At 41.1% G+C, this 23252-nt stretch overlaps 1 non-coding gene across 1 annotated transcript; it reads right to left on the reverse strand.

The window, feature by feature from the left end:
* Window positions 1–22649: 22649 nt before the first annotated feature.
* LOC114674851 (U6 spliceosomal RNA) lies at window positions 22650–22756 on the reverse strand. The gene has a single exon (XR_003725932.1). It is a non-coding gene; the product is annotated as a U6 spliceosomal RNA (small nuclear RNA).
* Window positions 22757–23252: the final 496 nt, after the last annotated feature.

Genomic DNA, 23252 nt, shown 5'->3' on the forward strand with positions numbered 1-23252 from the left:
GCATGCAGCTTCAGGAGGGACACACATGGAGTGGTGAGGAAGGGGACACTCACTGAGCCAGCCAGATGAGCTGAGTCAACCCTGGGGATCATTGGGGTGACAGATGTTGCAGCCAGATGCCCTCACAACCCATGCCCACACCTTGATTTCAGACTTCCAGCCTCCAGAACTGTAAGAAAATTAATTTCTGGGGGTGCACCCAAGATGGCCAAATAGGAACAGCTCCAGCCTCCAGCTCCCAGCGTGAGCGACACAGAAGACAGGTGATTTCTGCATTTTCAACTGAGGTACCGGGTTCATCTCACTGGGGCATGTCGGACAGTTGCCGCTGGTCCATGGGTGCAGCCCGACCAGCGAGAGCTGAAGCAGGGCAAGGCATTGCCTCACCTGGGAAGCGCAAGGGGGAAGGGAATTCCTTTTCCTAGCCAAAGGAAATTGAGACACATGACACCTGGAAAATCAGGTAACTCCCACCCTAATACTGCGCTTTACCAAGGGTCTTAGCAAACGGGCACACCAAGAGATTATATCCCACACCTGGCCCAGAGGGTCCCAGGCCCACAGAGCCTCCCTCATTGCTAGCACAGGAGTCTGAGATCTAACTGCAAGGCAGCAGCGAGGCTGGGGGAGGGGCGCCTGCCATTGCTGAGGCTTAAGTAGGTAAAGAAAGCCGCTGGGAAGCTCGAACTGGGTGGAGCTCACCACAGCTCAAGGAGGCCGGCCTGCCTCTGTAGACTCCTCCTCTGGGGACAGGGCATAGCTAAACAAAAAGCAGCAGAAACCTCAGCAGAGGTAAATGCCCCCCTCTGACAGCTTTGAAGAGGGCAGTGGATCTCCCAACACAGAGGTTGAGATCTGAGAATGGACAGACTGTCTGCTCAAGTGGGTCCCTGATCCCTGAGTAGCCTAACTGGGAGACATCCCCCACTATGTGCAGACCGACACCTCACACCTCACACGGTGGGGTACACCCCTGAGATGAAGCTTCCAGAGCAAGAATCAGACAGCAACACTTGCTGTTCAGCAATATTCTATCTTCTGCAGCCTCCGCTGCTGATACCCAGGCAAACAGGGTCGAGAGTGGACCTCAAGCAAACTCCAACAGACTTACAGCTGAGGGTTCTGACTGTTAGAAGGAAAACTAACAAACAGAAAGGACACCCACACCAAAACCCCATCAGTACGTCACCATCATCAAAGACCAGAGGCAGATAAAACCACAAAGATGGGGAAAAAGCAGGGCAGAAAAGCTGGAAATTCAAAAAATCAGAGCTCATCTCCCCCTCCAAAGGAACGCAGCTCATCACCAGCAATGGATCAAAGCTGGACGGAGAATGACTTTGACGAGTTGAGAGAAGAAGGCTTCAGTCAATCAAACTTCTCAGAGCTAAAGGAGGAACTACATAACCAGCACAAAGAAACTAAAAACCTTGGAAAAAGAATGGATGAATGGATAACTAGAATAATCAATGCAGAGAAGACCTTAAAAGAACTGATAGAGATGAAAACCATAACACAAGAACTATGTGACAAATGCACAAACTTTAGTAACCAACTCGATCAACTGGAAGAAAGAGTATCAGCGAATGAAGAGCAAATGAATGAAATGAAGCGAGAAGAGAAGTGTAGAGAAAAAAGAGTAAAAAGAAATAAACAAAGCCTCCAAGAAATATGGGATTATGTGAAAAGACCAAATCTACATCTGATTGGTGTGCCTGAAAGTGACAGGGAAAATGGAACCAAGTTGGAAAACACTCTTCAGGATATCATCCAGGAGAACTTCCCCAACCTAGTAAAGCAGGCCAACATTCAAATTCAGGAAATACAGAGAACACCACAAAGATACTCCTCGAGAAGAGCAACTCCAAGACACATAATTGTCAGATTCACCAAGGTTGAAATGAAGGAAAAAATGTTAAGGGCAGCCAGAGAGAAAGGTAGAGTTACACACAAAGGGAAGCCCATCAGACTAACAGCAGATCTCTCGGCAGAAACTCTCCAAGCCAGAAGAGAGTAGGGGCCAATATTTAACATTCTTAAAGAAAAGAATTTTCAACCCAGAATTTCATATCCAGCCAAACTAAGTTTCATAAGTGAAGGAGAAATAAAATCCTTTACAGACAAGCAAATGCTGAGAGATTTTGTCACCACTAGGCCTGCCCTACAAGAGATCCTGAAGGAAGCACTAAACATGGAAAGGAATAACCAGTACCAGCCATTGCAAAAACATGTCAAAATGTAAAGTCCATCGATGCTAGGAAGAAACTGCATCAACTAACGAGCAAAATAACCAGTTAATATCAAAATGGCAGGATCAAGTTCACACATAACAATATTATCCTTAAATGTAAATGGACTAAATGGTCCAATTAAAAGACACAGACTGGCAAATTGGATAAAGAGTCAAGACCCATCAGTTTGCTGTATTCAGGAGAACCATCTCACATGCAGAGACACACATAGGCTCAAAATAAAGGGATGGAGGAAGATCTACCAAGCAAATGGAAAACAAAAAAAAAAAGCAGGGGTTGCAATACTAGTCACTGATAAAACAGACTTTAAACCATCAAAGATCAAAAGAGACAAAGGCCATTACATAATGGTAAAGGGATCAATTCAGCAGGAAGAGCTAACTATCCTAAATATATATGCACCCAATACAGGAGCACACAGATTCATAAAGCAAGTTCTCAGAGACTTACAAAGAGACTTAGACTCCCATACAATAATAATGGGAGACTTTAACACCCCACTGTCAACATTAGACACATTAACGAGACAGAAAGTTAACAAGGTTATCCAGGAATTGAACTCAGCTCTGCACCAACCGGACCTAATAGACATCTACAGAACTCTCCACCTCAAATCAACAGTATGTACATTCTTCTCAGCACCACAATGCACTTATTCCAAAATTGACCACATAGTTGGAAGTAAAGCTCTCCTCAGCAAATGTAAAAGAACAGAAATTATAACAAACTGTCTCTCAGACCACAGTGCAATCAAACTAGAACTTAGGACTAGGAAACTCAATCAAAATTGCTCAACTACATGGAAACTGAACAACCTGCTCCTGAATGACTACTGGGTACATAACGAAGTGAAGGCAGAAATAAAGATGTTCTTTGAAACCAATGAGAACAAAGATACATCATACCAGAATCTCTGGGACACATTTAAAGCAGTATGTAGAGGGAAATTTATAGCACTAAATGCCCACAAGAGAAAGCAGGAAAGATCTAAAATTGACACCCTAGCATCACAATTAAAAGAACTAGAGAAGCAAGAGCAAACACATTCAAAAGCTAGCAGAAGGCAAGAAATAACTAAGATTAGAGCAGAACTGAAGGGGATAGAGACACAAAAAACCCTCCAAAAAAATCAATGAATCCAGGAGCTGGTTTTTTGAAAAGATTGACAAAATTAATAGACTGCTAACAAGACTAATAAAGAAGAAAAGAGAGAAGAATCAAATAGATGCAATAAAAAATGATAAAGGGGATATCACCACTGACCCCACAGAAATACAAACTACCATCAGAGAATACTATAAACACCTCTACGCAAACAAACTAGAAAACCTAGAAGAAATGGATAATTTCCTGGATACTTACATCCCAGGACTAAACCAGGAAGAAGTCGAATCCCTGAATAGACCAATAGGAGGCTCTGAAATTAAGGCAATAATTAATAGCCTACCAACCAGAAAAAGTCCAGGACTAGACGGATTCACAGCCAAATTCTACCAGAGGTACAAGGAGGAGTTGGTACCATTCCTTCTGAAACTATTCCGATCAATAGAAAAAGAGGGAATCCTCCCTAACTCATTTTACGAGGCCAACATCATCCTGATACCAAAGCCTGACAGAGATACAACAAAAAAAGAGAATTTTAGACCAATATCCTTGATGAACATCGATGCAAAAATCCTAAATAAAATACTGGCAAACCAAATCCAGCAGCACATCAAAAAGCTCGTCCACCATGATCAAGTGGGCTTCATCCCTGGGATGCAAGGCTGATTCAACATACGCAAATCAATAAACGTAATCCAGCATATAAACGGAACCAAAGACAAAAACCACATGATTATCTCAATAGATGCAGAAAAGGCCTTCAACAAAATTCAACAGCCCTTCATGCTAAAAACTCTCAATAGATTCGGTATTGACGGAACATATCTCAAAATAATAAGAGCTATTTATGACAAACCCACAGCCAATATCATACTGAATGGGCAAAAACTGGAAGCATTCCCTTTGAAAACTGGCACAAGACAGGGATGCCCTCTCTCACCACTCCTATTCAACATAGTGTTGGAAGTTCTGGCTAGGGCAATCAGGCAAGAGAAAGAAATCAAGGGTATTCAGTTAGGAAAAGAAGAAGTCAAACTGTCCCTGTTTGCAGATGACATGATTGTATATTTAGAAAACCCCATTGTCTCATTCCAAAATCTCCTTAAGCTGATAAGCAACTTCAGCAAAATCTCAGGATACAAAATCAATGTACAAAAATTACAAGCACTCTTATACACCAGTAACAGACAGAGAGCCAAATCATGAATGAATTCCCATTCACAATAGCTTCAAAGAGAATAAAATACCTAGGAATCCAACTTACAAGGGATATAAAGGACCAGTAACAGACAGAGAGCCAAATCATGAATGAACTCCCATTCACAATAGCTTCAAAGAGAATAAAATAGCTAGGAATCCAACTTACAAGGGATGTAAAGGACCTCTTCAAGGAGAGCTACAAACCACTCTCAGTGAAATAAAAGAGGACACAAACAAATGGAAGAACATACCATGCTCATGGATAGGAAGAATCAATATTGTGAAAATGGCCATACTGCCCAAGGTAATTCATAGATTCAATGCCATCCCATTAAGCTACCAATGACTTTCTTCACAGAATTGGAAAAAACTGCTTTGAAGTTCATATGGAACCAAAGAAGAGCCCGCATTACCAAGACAATCCTAAGCCAAAAGAACAAAGCTGGACGCATCACGCTACCTGACTTCAAACTATACTACAAGGCTACAGTAACCAAAACAGCATGGTACTGGTACTAAAACAGAGATACAGACCAATGGAACAGAACAGAGCCCTCAGAAATAATACCACACATCCACAGCCATCTGATCCTTGTCAAACCTGACAAAAACAAGAAATGGGGAAAGGATTCCCTATTTAATAAATGGTGCTGGGAAAATTGGCTAGTCATAAGTAGAAAGCTAAAACTGGATCCTTTCCTTACTCCTTATATGAAAATTAATTCAAAATGGATTAGAGACTTAAATGTTAGACCTAAAACCATAAAAACCCTAGAAGAAAACTGAGGTAATACCATTCAGGACATAGGCATGGGCAAGGACTTCATGTCTAAAACACCAAAAGCAACGGCAACAAAAGCCAAAATTGACAAATGGGATCTAATTAAACTAAAGAGCTTCTGCACAGCAAAAGAAACTACCATCAGAGTGAACAGGCAACCTACAGAATGGGAGAAAATTTTTGCAATCTACTCATCTGACAAAGGGCTAATATCCAGAACCTATAAAGAAGTCAATCAAATTTACAAGAAAAAAACAAACAACCCCATCAAAAAGTGGGCAAAGATACAAACAGACACTTCTCAAAAGAAGACATTCATACAGCCAACAGACACATGAAAAAATGCTCACCATCACTCTTCATCAGAGAAATGCAAATCCAAACCAAAATGAGATACCATCTCACACCAGTTAGAATGGCAATCATTAAAAAAATCAGGAAACAACAGGTGCTGGAGAGGATGTAGAGAAATAGGAGCACTTTTACACTGTTGATGGGACTGTAAACTAGTTCAAGCATTGTGGAAAACAGTGTGGCGATTCCTCAAGGATCTAGAACTAGAAATACCATTTGACCCAGCCATCCCATTACTGGGGATATACCCAAAGGATTATAAGTCATGCTGCTGGCCGGGCGCGGTGGCTCAAGCCTGTAATCCCAGCACTTTGGGAGGCCGAGACGGGCGGATCACAAGGTCAGGAGATCGAGACCATCCTGGCTAACATGGTGAAACCCCGTCTCTACTAAAAATACAAAAAACTAGCTGGGCGAGGTGGCGGGCGCCTGTAGTCCCAGCTACTCTGGAGGCTGAGGCAGGAGAATGGCGTGAACCCGGGAGGCGGAGTTTGCAGTGAGCTGAGACCTGGCCACTGCACTCCAGCCTGGGCGACAGAGCGAGACTCCGTCTCAAAAAAAAAAATAAAAAAAAAAAAATAAGTCATGCTGCTATAAAGACACATGCACACGTATGTTTATTGCGGCACTATTCACAATAGCAAAGACCTGGAATCAACCCAAATGTCCATCAATAACAGACTGGATTAAGAAAATGTGGCACATATACACCATGGAATACTATGCAGCCATAAAAAAGGATGAGCTCATGTCCTTTGTAGGAATATGTATGCAGCTGGAAACCATCATTCTCAGCAAACTATCACAAGAACAGAAAACCAAATACTGCATGTTCTCACTCATAGGTGGGAATTGAACAATGAGATCACTTGGACACAGGAAGGGGACCATCACACACCAGGTCCTATTGTGGGGAGGAGGGGAGGAGGGATTAGGAGATATACCTAATGTAAATGAGGAGTCAATGGGTGCAGCACACCAAAATGGCACATGTATACATATGTAACAAACTTGCACATTGCGCACATATACCCTAGAACTTAAAGTATAATTTAAAAAAAAAAAGCAAATTTGCAGCATCTACAAAAGTAAAAACAAGCAAAACTTAAATGTATGTATGTATCAACATATTTGTTCAACTTTTATTATTTTCTACACATATACACATAACAGTCTCAGTTACACATAGAAATAAGTGGGAATTATAGCGGGGGGGAGTAGTAATTAAAGTGGCCTCTAAACATCTTCTTACCTAGTAATTCTCCCTTACCTCTAATATGAGAATCTAATAGAATAATTCACTGTTTAAATACTATGCATTGGCTAAGATCATACTTTTCTAATAAAATGGCATATACTAAATGCTCAATAAATGTTAGATTCTCTACCACAAAAAAAAAAAAAAGAATATAAATTTCTGTTGTTTAAGCCGCCCAATCTGTGGCATTTGTTATGAGAGACTTAGCAAACTAACACACATGCTAATTTAATAATAGTTAGCATTTATAGTTGGATTTATAGCTTACAAAGTACTTTTTTGAATCTCATAACAATCCCAGTGGTTGATAGATGCTATCATTTTCATTTAGGAAACTGAGGACATGGGAAACCCTCTGTATGTGGGGATGACATGGTAAGAGGCAAAATTAGGTTTTGAACCCAAATATTTTGACTCCAGCCCCTCTCTACCAAGTGAGTCCTCTGTTTAAAAACCCTCAGTGGCTTTCCACTGCCCAAACTGTTTTCTGAAAATGGCATGCAAGGTCCCTTACGTGCCGGTGCACTAGCCTTCCAGTTCCATCTACCATCATTCACTTCCTTTCAACTCGTGCTTTATCAGTAAGGAATTAGTCAGCGCTCTTCATAAATCACATGCACCTTGCTTTTTCATGCCACTGTGTGAGCTATTTCTCCAGCCGAGAGGTTTTCACTGCTTTCTTAACTCGAAAAATTACTGGGCATTCTTCACATGCCCAACTCAAATATTACCTTCCCTGTGAACCACATCATTGCTTTCTCTGTGCTCCCATATTTTATATGTATTTTTACTATTGCACTTATGAGATAGGAAGGCAAATTAACAGAGTGGAAAGGGCTAGGGCTCTGGAGCCAGGCACACATAGGATCAAATCCTGACTCTGCCATATTTCATTCAATCCAATAGCTTTTATGGAGCATGAATTGCATGAGAAGCACTGAGCCATGTTCCAGGGATACAAAGATGACAAAGCTGTTCTCACCTGAAAGATTACAATCCTAATGCAATATACTTGAGGGTTCAGACAAATAGTATATTAAAATTTTGAGAGACAAGTGCACTGTACAAAGGAGAGCAAGAGAAAGGCAAGGTAACTTCCTAAGCCTCAGTCTCCTCATCTGCAAATGGAGAGATGTGCACCTGCCCCTTACAGTTGGTGATAGGATTAAATGATATCATATGTAAATCATCTAGTAAAGTGCCTGACATTAAGTACTCTAATTATGTTGTGGCTATATCTGTGTTTCTGTCTCTCCTACTTGACCATGGAATCTCCTTGAGGTCCAGGAACAGTCTTATTCATCTTTGTTTCATTGTTGGTTGAATGAATGCATGGGAGCCTGAGAATGTGTTTTATGATCTTGTCTATTCAAAGCACCAAGGTAAGAAGGTTAAGGAGCCAAAGAAACTACAGCAGCCTTAAAAAAGCTCTTCAAAGTTGTAAAAACATTTCGTTTTTAAGTTAGTAGAGCAAGAGCGAGCTCAGTGGTTCACACCTGTAATTCCCAGCACTTTAGGAGGCTGAGGCAGGTGGATCATCTGAGGTCAGGAGTTTGAGACCAGCCTGGCAAATATGGTGAAACCCCATCTCTACTAAAAATAAAAAAATTAGCCAGGCATGGTGGTGGGTGCCTGTAGTCCCAGCTACTTGGGAGGCTGAGACAGAATAATTGCTTGAACCCGGGAGGCGGAGTTGCAGTGAGCCGAGATCATACCGCTGCACTCTATCCCAGGCAAGAGAGTGAGACTCTGTCTCAAAAAATAAATAAATAAAATTAGTAGAACAAATAAGGTTTCCTGAAGTGATGTATGCCCCTTGGTTTATCAGAAGTTACTAAATCTGCTACCTTAAAAAAATAACTCAGAAAGCAGGCTAGGCACAGTGGTTCACACTTGTAATCACCTGAGGCCAGGAGTTCGTGACCAGCCTGGCCAGCATGGCAAAACTTCGTCTCTACTAAAAACACAAAAATTAGCTGGGCCTGGTGGTGACGCCTGTAATTTCAGCTATTCATGAGGCTGAGGCAGGAGGATTGCTTGAATCCAAGAGGCGGAGGTTACAGTGAACCGAGTTTGTGACACTGTACTCCAGCCTGGGTGACAGAGTAAGATTCTGTCTCAAAAAAACAAGTAAAACAAAAACACCCAACAACTCAGAAAGCAACAGATCTAGGAAGGGTAGATTTTGAGATGAAAAAGAGGAGTAGCCGGGCGGGGTGGCTCAGGTCTGTAATCCCAGCACTTTGGGAGGCCGACGCTGGCCGATCATGAGGTCAGGAGATCGACATCATGGTGAAACCCCATCTCTACTAAAAATACAAAAAATTAGCCGGGCACCTGTAGTCCCAGCTACTCGGGAGGCTGAGGCAGGAGAATGGCATGAACCCAGGAGGCCGAGCTTGCGGTGAGCCGAGATCGCAGCACTACACTCCAGCCTGGGCGACCGAGCCAGACTCTGTCTTAAAAAAAAAAAAAAAAGAAAAGAAAAGAAAAGAAAAAGAAAAAGAGGAGTAGAAAGTATAGGTCAGACCAAGTTTAATCCAAATCCCCTGATCTTTTTCCCCTGCAACAATTATCAATGCCTTATTTCAGAGAGTTTAAAACATGTATTTAACTAAGAAGTTGGTCAATGATGGAAAGCTAGAAGATCAATATGTCAGAAACTCCCCCCCCCCCTTTTTTTATTTTTTGCCCTTGTGGCAACCCTTAAGGAGGATCCTGGGAACATGGTAAAAGACACTACTTTAATAAATTCTATAAATACCGTGCACGTAAATAGAAGCTTCTAAGTCTTCAACAACCATTGTTTTTAGCACCAAAAAAAACAAAAAACAAAAAAAAAACGATGATGAGATAAATACATTAGTCTTCAAGGTCAGATTCTCTTGTAACTATTAACTGTGAGAGTAATTAACTTGTAATTTAAGTACATTTTAAATAGCCTAACAAATCTTTGTCCCGTGAAGCATTCCTAGAGGAGATGCCATACCTCTAGATTAATCTTAAAGGTTCTCAGCTGTATGTGCCATCTGAATTTATGCTCCAAATTACCAAATCCAGGTTCTACTTTTCACTATTCCATAGATTTTCTTCAGTTTGTATGCAGATTTCTGCCAAGCAGGTGGCCTGTAGCTTGCAATTGACAACACCTACCAGCTGTTAAATTTACACATCGCTACAATTTAAATGCTTAATTGCTCTCAGTGCACTCAATTTACAGCTCATAAACCCCTCCCAGATGGCCCCTAAACCTCTTTGCCAATGATAGATTCTAAAGTTAAATGAACCATAGTGTCCCTCAGTAGAAAATTAAATATCTGAATAATCTTATACTTTTGGAATGTTTATAATTATATGTTGGAAAAAATTAACATCTGAGGGTTTTCTTTTTATTTTATTTTATTTTTTTATTTTTTGAGACAAGGTCTTGCTCTCTCGGCCAGGCTGGAGTGCAGTGGCACAACCATTGCTCGCTGCAGCCTCAACCTCCAGGGCTCAAGCAATCATCCTGCCTCAGCCTCCCAAGTAGCTGGGACTACAGATGTATGCCACCACACCTGGCTAATTTTTTACTTTTTTGTAGAGACAGGGTCTCACTATGTTGCCCAGGCTGGCCTTGAACTCCTGGGCTCAAGTGATCCTCCCACTTCAGCTTCCCAAAGTACTGGAATTACAGGTGTGAGCCACCTTGCCCAGCCTAAGGGTTTTCTTTAAGTTAGCCTTGGAGAGAAATAGAAGTTTTAACAACTGTCATGTCTTCTACCAGTCTCCCTTAGCATACTTGTCTTTGAAACTGGAACATAAGGTTGTTACCTGCCCTTATGTTTGTATAGTGTCCTGGATGACAGGGAGGATAAAGGAAATATTAAATATGTTGTGGACAATGACTGTATCATTACATTATGACTATCTCAATGTCAATGGCATCTAAGATAAAGAACACAGGTACTGTAAGTGTGGTAGTCTGGTAGGAGAGTATGTGAAGGCTCTTCTACTGTCTGCCTGCCCCCTTACCTGGGAAGGTGAATGTTGAGTTTGAAAGAGCTCATGTCAGGCCGGGCGCGGTGGCTCACGCCTGTAATCCCAGCACTTTGGGAGGCCGAGGCGGGCGGATCACAAGGTCAGGAGATCGAGACCATCTTGGCTAACATGGTGAAGCCCCGTCTCTGCTAAAAATACAAAAAATTACCTGGGCATTGTGGCAGGCGCCTGTAGTCCCACCTACTCGGGAGGCTGAGACAGGAGAATGGCATGAACCCAGGAGGCAGAGCTTGCAGTGAGCCGAGATCGCACCACTGCACTCCAGCCTGGGCGATGAGCAAGACTCCAACTCAAAAAAAAAAAAAAAAGAAAGAGCTCATGTCATTCAACTCACTCTGTTTATAGATGAGGACGCTGAGTCCCAGAAAGCTCAAGTGGATAGCCCAGCCAGTGAGTGAGGCGGGGCAGGACTGGGATCTCAAGTCATGGTCTCTTCAAACAGCATCTTAACCACTTGATCTACCCTGGTTTGTTGCCATCAGCATCAGAAAGGAGACAAGGCAGAATTCAAGTAAGTCTTTCTTAAACCTGTACAAGATACAGAAATAAATTTTTATTCAACCAATGATGCATACCCAGGTGCTTCCTGCTTTAAGTCGTACCATATATGAAAATAGAGATTTACACAAGGCTAAATTACAGAGTTCTTCTTGACCTAATTAAAAAGGATTCATTATTGGATTCCCTTAAATATCTAGCACCCCTAGTGAATTTTTAAGTTCACTTATGCCAGCCTCAAAGCACATTTATTACGTAAATTAAGACATTTAAGCAGTTTAACTGATTAGCAAGTGTTTATAAAGTACCTAACACTATGCCAGGTGCTATACAATTTTTAAAAATAATAAGTTTAATATAAGCCATGTTCCCTGCTAACAAAAAGTTTACATCTTAGTGTGAGCACAAAACAAATGAAACAACTTGAAAACAAAATAGTATATAATGAAGCGTTACATACTATAATATGGAAGGCCATGTACAATAAAGGAAAAAAAAAAGACAAGTGAAACACTTTACGAAATTCAAACATCTCTAAACTCATTTCATTTGTGTTTTTCTTTTTATTCATGGGCTAGCAAAAGGAAACAGGTTAATGGCAATGTAGGTGAGAAACTGTCCTTTACTCCCTTTGAAATACGGTCATTAGACAGGTTTGTAAGTTTTGACACCTCCTAGTGGCAAGTCATAGTAACTGTCCGTCTGAACTTAATGTTCTGTAACAATTTTTGATGCCAAAAAACGGTGAGGAAAACTTTCATTTAAATCGACTTTTCAAAGTTTTCTTTGAATAAGAGAGGCTGAGTAGTGTAGTGGTCAAGCACGTAATCTCTGAGCTAGACTTGCCTCAATCCAAACATCAGCTTTGCCACTTACTAGCTATTTGAGCTTGGGCAAATATTCTGTCTATGAAGTGGGAATAATAGCAGTACTTTCTTTATGACATTATAATGAGGATTAACTGAGCGAATACTTGAAAAGCAATTAGAATAGTGCATATCACATAATAAGCATAATATAAATGTTTGCTAAGTAAATTAGAGCAAATCACAATAAAGATCATTCTTATATTTAGGTTATACTGATGATAATTCACATTTTTGCTAACTTGGGGAAATTATCTTACTTCTCTGGGCCTTGGGTCATTTACTAATGAACAATTGGCTGGGTGCTGTGGCTCATGCCTGTAATCCTACCACCTTGGGAGGCCGAGGTGGGGGAGTCTTTTGAGTGCAGGGGTTTGCCACCAGCCTGGGCAACATGGTGAAACTCCATCTCTACTAAAAAAGCACTACAATTAGCCAGGTTTGGTAGCATGCACCCCTAGTCCCAGCTACCCCGGAGGCTGAGGTGGAAGGATGACTTGAGCCCAGGAGGCAGAGGTTGAATTGAGCTGAGATTGCAACACTGCACTGCAGCCTGGGCGACAGAGCCAGACTCTGTTTCAAAATAATAATAATAATAATAATAATAACAACAACTATGTGTCAGTAAATTTTAAAAAAATAGATTTTCTTTTCTTTTTATTTTTTACATTTTTTTATAGAGATAGGGTCTCACTGTGTTGGCCATGCTGCTCTCGACTCTTGGCCTCAAGCAGTCCTCCCTCCTCAGCCTCCCAAAGTGCTGGGATTACAGGTATGTGCCACCATGCCTGGTCAGATTTTATTCTCTAGAATGGTTTTAGATTTACAGAAAAATTGAGCTTTGAGGAGTACTGGTCAAGTGTTTTGGATCATGTTCTCCAATTGGAATTTGATGTTTTTCTTGTCTTAGATTGGGGTTATGAGGGCACAAGAGGAAGATCGTAGAGGCAAAGTGCCATTTTCATCACATCGTATCCCTATATATACTGTCATCATGAATTATGACTGCTGATATTGACCTTGATCACTGACTGAGGTGGTTTTTGTCAAGTTTCTCCACTGTAAAGTTACTCTTTTTCCTCTCTTTCCATAATCTTTGGAGGGAACTCACTATGTGTTGCCATACATAAGGAGTGGATGTATGCTCCCTTCTGGTGGGGGGCAGAGTATCTACATAAATTATTTGCAATTCTTCTGTACGGACAATTTGTCTCTTCCCACCACTTATTAATTTATTCAATTATGTATTTATAACATAATTAGCTCATGCGTACTTGTTTTATACTTAAGGTTATGATTCAATATTACTGTTATTATTATTATTATTTTTTTGCTCAAATTGTTTCCCCTTTGGTCACCAGGAACTCTTTCAGTTGGCTCTTATGCCCCTTTGACATAATCCAACAACATGATTTTTTTTTTCTAGCACTTCCTTACTTTTCGGCACTGCAACATGCTCCAGGCACATCTTGTCTTTCCTTCCCCAGTTCTACAATCAGTCATGTCTCCAAAAAGCCCTTAGTTCCTTTTATTAGATAATGGTATTAGGAACCAACATCTGGATGGTAGGTGTCTGTGTACTAGAGAATATGCTAGGTCTTTGAGGACTTCTCTGCCAACAGATCAAATAAATAAATGTGTGTATACTAACCAGTGTATATACATCTATCTATAAATATTTTTATATGGGTCGGGTGCAGTGGCTCATGTCCAGAATTCCAGCTACCGAGAAGGTTGAGTCGGGAGGATCTCTTGAGGCCAGGAGTTTGAGACCAGCCTGGGCAATATAGAGAGATCCATCTCTAAAAAATTAAAAATAAATTAGCTGGATGTAGTGGTGCATGCCTGTAGTCCCAGCTATTCAAAAGGCCAAGGCAAGAGCATTGCTTGAACCCAAGAGTTCAAGGCTGCAGTGAGCTATGATCATGCCATTGTGGTCCAGCCTGGGCAATAGAACCAGACCCTGTCTCTCAAAAAAAAATCTATATCCATATTAAGCTAAATATGAGTTCTTACTGATGTGTCCAACTTTAATCCATTAATATATGGATCATTCTAGCTTTTTCTCCTTGCTTATCTGTAAATTCCCACTCCAGCAGTGAGAAACCTAGCTCCTACAATCCGCCATCTATTTACTCAGTCATTTAGTTCCAGTACACATGTGTAGCAGTATCAGAATTGTGAACCCATGCCCCCAAATGAAACAACTTTATCAACTAAAGCAGCATTCTTTTTTAAATTTGTTTTTATTTCAATAACTTTAGAGGTAAAAGTGATTTTTGGTAACATAGATAAATTGTACAGTGGTGAAATTTGGGGTTTTAGTATATCTGTGTGTAGTGTACCCAACAGGTAATTTTTTCTCCCCATCCTCCTTCCACCCTCCCTCACTTCTGAGTCTCCAGTGTCCATTACACCAGTCTATATGCCTTTGCACATCCATAGCTTAGCTTCCACTTTTAAGTGAGAACATACGGTATTTGGTTTTCTATTTTGTAGTCACTTCACTTAGAATAATGGCCTTCAGTTCCATCCAAGTTGCTGCAAAATACATTATCTTGTTCTTTTTATGGCTGAGTAGTATTTCATGGTATATGTGTATCACATTTTCTTTATCCACTCATCTGTTGATGGGCACTTAGGTTGATTTCATATCTTTGTAATTGTGAATTGTTCTGCAATAAACATACAAGTGCGGGTGTCTTTTTTTTTTTTTTTTTTTTTTTTGAGACAGAATCTTGCTCTGTCGCCCGGGCTGGAGTAGAGTGGTGTGATCTCAGCTTACTGCAACCTTCACCTCCTGGGTTCAGGCAATTCTCCTGCCTCACTCAGCCTCTCGAGTAGCTGGGATCACGGGCGTGCACCACCACACCCGGCTAAATTTTTATTTTTGGTAGAGATGGGGTTTCACCATGTTGGCCAGGCTAGTCTCGAACTCCTGACCTCAGGTGTTCGACCTGCCTTGGCCTCCCAAAGTGCTGGGATTACAGGCGTAAGCCACCGCACCCAGCCACATGTCTTTTTTGTACAATGACTTCTTTTCCTTTGAGTAGATACCTAGTAGTAGGATTACTAGATCGAATGGTAGATTTACTTTCAGTTCTTTGATAAATCTGCATACTTTTTTCCATAGAAGTTGTACTAATTTACATTCCCACCAACAGTGTGCAAGCATTCTCTTTTCACCACATCTGCGCCAACCTCTATTGTTTTTTGACTTTTTCAAATGGCCATTCTGACTGGAGTAAGGTGGTATCTCATTGTGGTTTTAATTTACATTTGCCTGATATTAGTGATGCTGAGTATTTTTCATGTCTGTTGGCCGTTTGTATATCTTTTTTTGAGAAATGTCTATTCATATCATTTGCCCAGTTTTTAATGGAATTGTTTTATTTTTGCTGATTTGTTTGAGTTCCTTATAGATTTTGGATATTAGTCCTTTGTCAGATGTATAGTTTGCAAATATTTTCTCTCATTCTAAAGGTTGTCTGTTTACTCTGTTGATTATTTATTTTGCTATACAGAAGCTTTCTAGTTTAATTAAGTCCTGTTTATTTATTTTTGTTTTTATTGCATTTTTAAAGAAGTGTTCTTACATGCTTTTAGTATGCAATTTCTTTTGCCTTTAGTCTTAAATATTCCACTCATTTCCAAAGTAAGTTTAGGTCAGTATGTGTTCCCCCTACTTCCTTCAGTGAGGTCGTTTCATACATTTTTAATAGTTAGATTTTACTGCCGTGGTCTGCCTCCTTTCCTGAAACTCTCCTACCTCCTAAATGACTTTACTTAATCAGCATAATGGCTGAAAGCGGCTGCTGCAGCCAGAGTCAAAGGGCATGCAAGACAGCATCTCTTTAGTCATCCTCACACACGTGAACAGCAACTCCATTCCGAGTGTCAGCTTCCAACAGGAGGAATTATAGAGTGCTTCTGCAGCTTTGCATGTATGTGTGTTACACATGCACATGTGTAACATGAAGAATTATGAGGAAAAATGTGTGTGAAGTGCCCAGCACTGTGTCTGACACATGGTAGTAGGTGCTCTATAAGTTAGAGTTACTGTTATCATCAGAGTGAAAGGGCACCTGACATTTTGGAAAAGGCAAATCTATAGAGACAATACATCTCCAGCAATTGCCAGGGGTTGAGAATGGGGGTTCATTAGGAAGATGAAGCACAGCAGATATTTAGGGAGGTAAAACTATTCGGTATAATATTGTAATGGTGGATACATGACATTATGCATTCATCAAAACCCACATTTACAACACAGCCGTTTCTCACTCCAGCTCCTCTTCTAGAGGTCCCAAAGCTTTGGAAAAGCTGTGGCATTATCATTTGCTGCATTCCCCAGCAACCTCCTCTGTTTTAATCAGGGATCAGGTCTCCAGCACATTGCATTTTTTTCCCTTACCTCTATGACTCTTTGTTTACCTAAACAATTCCAAGAATGAGTGATGATAGGAATTCAGAATAGAATGGGAAAGCACCAAGCTTTTCTTTTATGAAAGTAATAAAATGAAGTCAACTTTCTCTTCACTCTGCCCCATGTAAGTTTCCTGAAGAAAGTCAAAGCAATTCTGTTAATCTGCGTTTAGACCGTTTACTTCCTACTCAAAGAGTTCAAAACTGAGCCTTCAGATTGGATCAACACTCCATGGAGGCCATTAGAATAGCACTATTAAGAAATAAAATTCTCCAGGAGGAAGATTTATAAGCATGTGGAAACTGGGAAAAAAAACTGCCTCAGTTGCACTCTGTTCGGTCGTCATGACTTTTGACACTGTAAGATGACATGTCAATTTGTACCAAAACCAAAATACCAGTTTGGGATAATCTTTGATGAAGACTTGGCAACCCTATTGACTCTGCAGATCTTTCTCATATTTCAACTAATGCAATCCTCTAGAGAACGTATACTGAGTGACACATCACATAGCTAAAAATAAAGCAGCAGTTAATTTGACACCCACTGCTAGATAATAAAAAGTGATTCATAATTATTATTTCCAACATTTCAAAAACTGGTAATTGAGTTTCCTGTATGCATTTTCCTCAGAGGCAAACTTCCAAAAATTAAACTCAAATTTGTTGTAGAATAAAATTTAAGGATCTGAAGAACTGTAGATAGTCAGAATTGCACAAATATAAACATGTATCCTCTTCCTAATGTGGTTAGTTAACATTTAGTTTACAGTCATTATCATTTTATCATTATTGTAATTACACGTTCCCCTTTTGAAAGAAAGTTATTTTAGTCAAGTTTAACTAGAGGTAGTTGTGTATACTGTGCAACTAATTCTGCTACTGTATCAAAGCATCCTGAGGGTGCGTGTGTGTTTCAAGTGTCCTTGTACCCTCCGTGCAGCAGAGGCTTCCAATTGTCCTCTAATATTCGTTGTACTAGATCCCTCAGTTTTTAAATGGGTCACATGGCCACTCAGAGTAAAAACCACGTTTCCGACTGGGTGCGGTGGCTCACGCTTGTAATCCCAGCACTTTCAGAGGCTGAGGCAGGCAGATCACTTGAGATCAGGAGTTCAAGACCAGCCTGACCAACATGGTGAAACCCAGTCTATACTAAAAATACAAAAATTAGCCGGGAGTGATGATGCATGCCTGTAATTCCAGCTACTTGGGAGGCTGAGGCAGGAGAATCACTTGAACTCGGGAGGCAGAGGTTGCAGTGAGCCAAGATTGTGCCATTGCACTCCAGACTGGGCAACAAGAGTGAAACTCCGTCCCAAAACAAAAACAGAAACAAAACCACGTTTTCTCAGCCTGCCTTACAGACAGCTGTGGCCTGGTAACTAAGTTCAGGCAAATAGATGCAAGCTTACGTGTTATATAGCAGTCTTCAAGAATCTTTCTTAATATTGCTTTTTTCTCCATTCCTTCCTTCTTCCTTCTGACTTGGTGGTGGAGCTGATGGCTGGGGGTGAGCAGCTATCTTGGATCATGGAGTAATCTTAGAAGAAAATTCAGACCCAGCAGATCAACTCCATGGAACAAGATCACCACACCAGTTCTGGCCTGTCTTACTTTGGACTTCTATGTGGGATAAACTTCTATCTTGTTCAAGCCACTGTCACTTGCAATGAAACAGAATTCTAGCCAATAAACTCCACAATCTCAAGCATATCCTAGCCTGTCACTAGAGCAAAATACATAGTAATAAATGTTTATTGAATAAATGTTGCAAATTTGGGCTTTGGGGAAGTACACTATTTTTGTTAGTCCAGAAGTTTATGAGCTGAAACAGGACAGCAGTGAGGTCATCTAAGGCCAGAGGGAAATGAGACCAAGTGACTGAAGCAACCAGGAGACCACTGACCATCAGGCAAATAAGGAAGGAACAGTCAAAGCTAAGGCTGAAAAAAAGAAGACACCCCTCAGTCTGGGGAATCTGGAGGCAAGAGAAGTTTGAAAACATCTGTCTCTGGTCTGGAGGATAGCGAGCAAGTAGCTCAGAGTCCACAGTCAGCAGTTCTCAGCTGGGGGCAATTTTGCTCTTCAGGGGACACTGACAATATCTGGAGACGTTTTTGGTTGTCACAACTGGTTGGGGAGGAGTTGTGCTATGGGCATCTCATGTATAGAGGCCAAGGATGCTGCTAAAAATTTCACCATGCAAAGGACAGCCCCCAAAGCAAAGAATTATCTGGACTAAAATGTCGATAGTGCTCAGGAAAAGAAACCCTGGTTCACTTCGGGCCCCAAACTCCAGCTACTCTTAGAGTTCAGGCCAGAGGGGAGATGGGTCATTTAGCCAGCCTGGATAACAGCTTGGAAATAGACAATCCAGACTTTCGTGTTCAGCATCATTAAGCAGACTTTGTGACTAAGCTGAGTACCTGCAAATTGCTCTCTGAATATTAAGTAGCTTATACCACAGAGTTCTTCCCACAATACAAAGATAATTATGCCCTACCCCAGGCTAACAGACTGTGACATGCTCACAAGCCATTAAGAAGAGTCTGAAATATAAAACAGGTATACACTGGGGTCCTAAGGTCTCAGAGAAGCTCTTTTGCATACCAAATGTGGGGAAGGGAGTAGAACTGACGAGCAGCTTCTCTTTTGATGTGAGTCCTGAATGTGGGAATCGTCGGTCACCATATTCCCAAGGCCAGGGTTTGTGTCAGAGAAGGTCCATGCCAGAGGAGGCTGAGAGGGCATTCACTATTCTTGGTTCTGCAGTTGACTTGCCGTTTGAACCCTCTGACTTTTCCAGGCACTGGTTTTCCTTATAGTGTGAAAGTCAAAATTATCATTAGCTGGAGGGGAGGCCTGAGGGAAAGAGAGAGGAAGAGCAAGTTGATTGAGCTGCTTAGGCTGCTAGGCCCTATATGCATAAATCAGTAAGCTTAAACCTCGGTGGTTTATCCCTGGTGGCTCAAGGATGACAGCATTATGGAAATAAAATCCTTTTTATATTCCTGCATCTGTATTAGCATACATACATTTACTTCTCATATTTATGAGATCCTTATAAATTTCTTTTCTAAAAAGTTTTTTTGCCAAACTGAATTAAGTGTTAATTGCGTACTTATTATACACAAAGCACTATGCTTGGTGTTATGTGGTTTCTGCCCACAAAAGGCTTTCATTCCAGTAAAGAGGCAAAGATTTACACAAATAAATCACCATACAAGGTAGAAAGTCGTAATGCCAAAAGAGAGACATGAATAAAGTGTTGTGGGTTCACAGAGAATGGAATACTTAATATAGTTGGAAGAGGTAGGTTCAGTTGTTCATTATTTTGTTTAAAAAATATTTCTTGCACTTCTGCTACATGCCAGGATGTTTGCTAAATGACAGAGATTCAAAAAGGAATGACACCAAGCCCTTAGCTGAATGGGGAAAAGTATATCAAGAGTGGCATTTGAGCAATGTAAGGTTGAAAGTTGTGCTAATGTCAGATTTTGGAATGGGAGCAGGTAGAAAGGGAGCATATTCCAGGCAAAGGAAAAAATAAGCAAAATATCAGAGTAGCAAACCAGCTTGTATTTCATCAGCCTCCGTGTGCGGTTCCCCACTACTACCGAATCCCAACACCCACCCACACACATCAGTTAATTTAGGACGGGGCTTCTCCCTGAGCATGCTCTGTAATACAAATCCTCTGTGAGGTTGGTTTATTTGCCAGAAGAACAATATTTCTCCTATTAGCAATTATCTAGGTTGTTTCTGATTGGAAACTGTAATTAAAATGATACCATAAACATCCTCATACATGTGTCTTTGTGTACTTATGTGAATATTTTCTACAGACTAAAGTTTTAAAATAGGGTTATAATAAACCAGTTTCAAGGATGAGTCGCCAATGGACAGGATCTCAGATTCCCAGGGTGATGATGAGTGTGTAAGAGAGAGCACTGAGCACTCCCCACAAGGGAAGATGGAAGTCTCTGAAGACAAATGTCACCTGCCTCCTAATTTCATCTAGTGGAAGCTCTGCCTATAACCTCAAAACTGGGGTTTGCTTCCAGTCACAGTGGCTCTCACCTATAATCCCAGCTAAGGCAGGAGGATTGTTGGAGGTCAGGAGTTTGAGATCAGCCTGGGCAACACAGTGTGAACCTGTCTGCATATATATATTAACCAGGTGTGGTGGTGTGCACCTGTAGTTGCAGCTACTTGGGAGGCTGAAGCAGAAGGATCACTTGAGCCCAGGAGTTCGAGGCTGCAGTGAGCTGTGATGGCGCCACTGCACTCCAGCCTGGGTGACAGAGTAGGGAGACCCTGTCTCTAAAAAACAGAAACAAAAACAAAACTGAGGTTTGCCAAATAGGTCTGCCTTCTAGTGCTCTCTGAGACTCATTTCTCTCTTGGTGTGGTAAGCATTGCATTAACACTCCCCAACAGACGAGTGGAAGCAGCACCAACGTTTTAAGATATAGTATGTGTGAAAATCTGAACACTGAGAAATATATACCCATTAACCTTTTACCTGTCATTGAAAAAGGTGGGACCTATTTCATTCTAGCTCTTGATAGTAAGTGCCTGGAAACCCCTGGGTCTGATGCAAGTGTCAGGCCCTTGTCCAAATCCTGCTTCTCTTGTTCTGCTTCGCTGAAGGGCAGGAGCACTGAGCAGAGAAGGAGCAACAGGAGCTACCCCTGCTCAAAAATATCTCCCCCTTACATCCTAACAGGAGAGTCAACAAATCGCTCAATCTTTTTCCCTTTTTTAAAAAATTTACATATGGTTTACATACCATAAAATTCACCACTTAAAAATGCAAGGTTCAGTGTTTTTTAAATATACTCGCAAGGTTGTTCAGCCATTACTATCTAATTCCAGAACACTATTACCCCCAAAAGAAGTTCCATACCCGGCTGGGCGCCATGGCTCATGCCTGTAATCCCAGCAATTTGGGAGGCCAAGGCAGGAAGATCGCTTAAGGTCAGGAGGTCGAGACCAGCCTGGCCAACATGGTGAAACCCTGTCTCTACTAACAATATAAAAATTAGCTGGGCATAGTGACACATGCCTGTAGTCTCAGCTACTGGCGAGGCTAACTTGAGCCTGGGAGGTGGAGGTTGCAGTGAGCAGAGATCGCGCCACTGGACTCCAGCCTGGGCAACAGAGCAAGACTGTCTAAAAACAAAACAAAACAAAACAAAAGCCCAGTCCCTCCCTATATCCCCTCCCCCATTTCCTAATCTACTTTAAGTCTTTATGGATTTGCCTATTCTGATCATTTCATCTAAATGTAGCCATACAAAACTTGGTCTTCTGTGACTGGCTTCTTTCAATAAGCATGATGTTTTCAATATGTGCTGTAGCATGTATCAATACTTTACTCCTTTTTTTGGCTGAATAAGATTATATTGTATAAATAACCATATTTTTAAATACATTCATCTGTTGATGGACATTTGGGTTGTTTCCACTTTTTGGCTATTATGAACAATGTTGCTATGATCAGTTGTGTATAAGGGTTTTTTGAGGTGAAAGAAGTTTTTTGTTTGTTTTGTTTTGTTTTTTCAAGACAGAGTCTCACTCTGTCGCCCAGGCTGCAGTACAGTGGCACGATCTCAGCGCACTGCAAGCCCTGCCTCCTGGGTTCACGCCATCCTCCTGCCTCAGCCTGTTGCTGGGACTACAGGCGCCTGCCACCATGCCTGGCTAATTTTTTTTTGTGTTTTTAGTAGAGACGGGGTTTCACTGTGTTAGCCAGGATGGTCTTGATCTCCTGGCCTCATGATCCGCCTGCCTCGGCCTCACAAAGTGCTGGGATTTCAGGTGTGAGCCACCACGCCTGGCCGAGGTGAAAGAAGTTTTAATGGAAAAATATGAAATGCTTTCTGAATATGCATGTCATTCTTGTGCAGGGGCCATGCTAATCTTCTCTGTATTGTTCCAGTTTTATTAGGCTGGTGCAAATGTAATTGCGGTTTTTGCATTGTTGAAATTTGCTGTTTGATATTGGAATACTTTCTTAAATAAATGTGGTTATGTTATACATGATTTTAATGTACATTTCTTGCTTTTGTTTTTTGGTAATGACTTATTACTTGCTGTTTATTTTACATTTATTTTAGACTATGTAAATGACGTTGGACAAAAAGCAAATTCGCGCAATTTTCTTACTGGAGTTCAAAATGGGTCGTAAAGCAGGGGAGACAACTTGCAACATCAACAACGCATTTGGCCCAGGAACTGCTAACGAATGAACGTATAGTGCAGTGGTGGCTCGAGAAGTTTTGCAAAGGAGACAAGAGCCTTGAAGATGAGAAGCCTAGCGGCCAGCCATCGGAAGTTGACGACGACCAACTGAGAGCAATCATCGAAGCTGATCCTCTTACAACTACATGAGAGGTTGACGAAGAACTCAACGTCAACCATTCTATGGTTGTTCAGCATTTGAAGCAAATTGGAAAGCTGAAAAA

The sequence above is a fragment of the Macaca mulatta genome, chromosome 1 (genome assembly GCF_049350105.2).
Source record: "Macaca mulatta isolate MMU2019108-1 chromosome 1, T2T-MMU8v2.0, whole genome shotgun sequence".
NCBI classification, from domain to species: Eukaryota; Metazoa; Chordata; class Mammalia; order Primates; family Cercopithecidae; genus Macaca; species Macaca mulatta.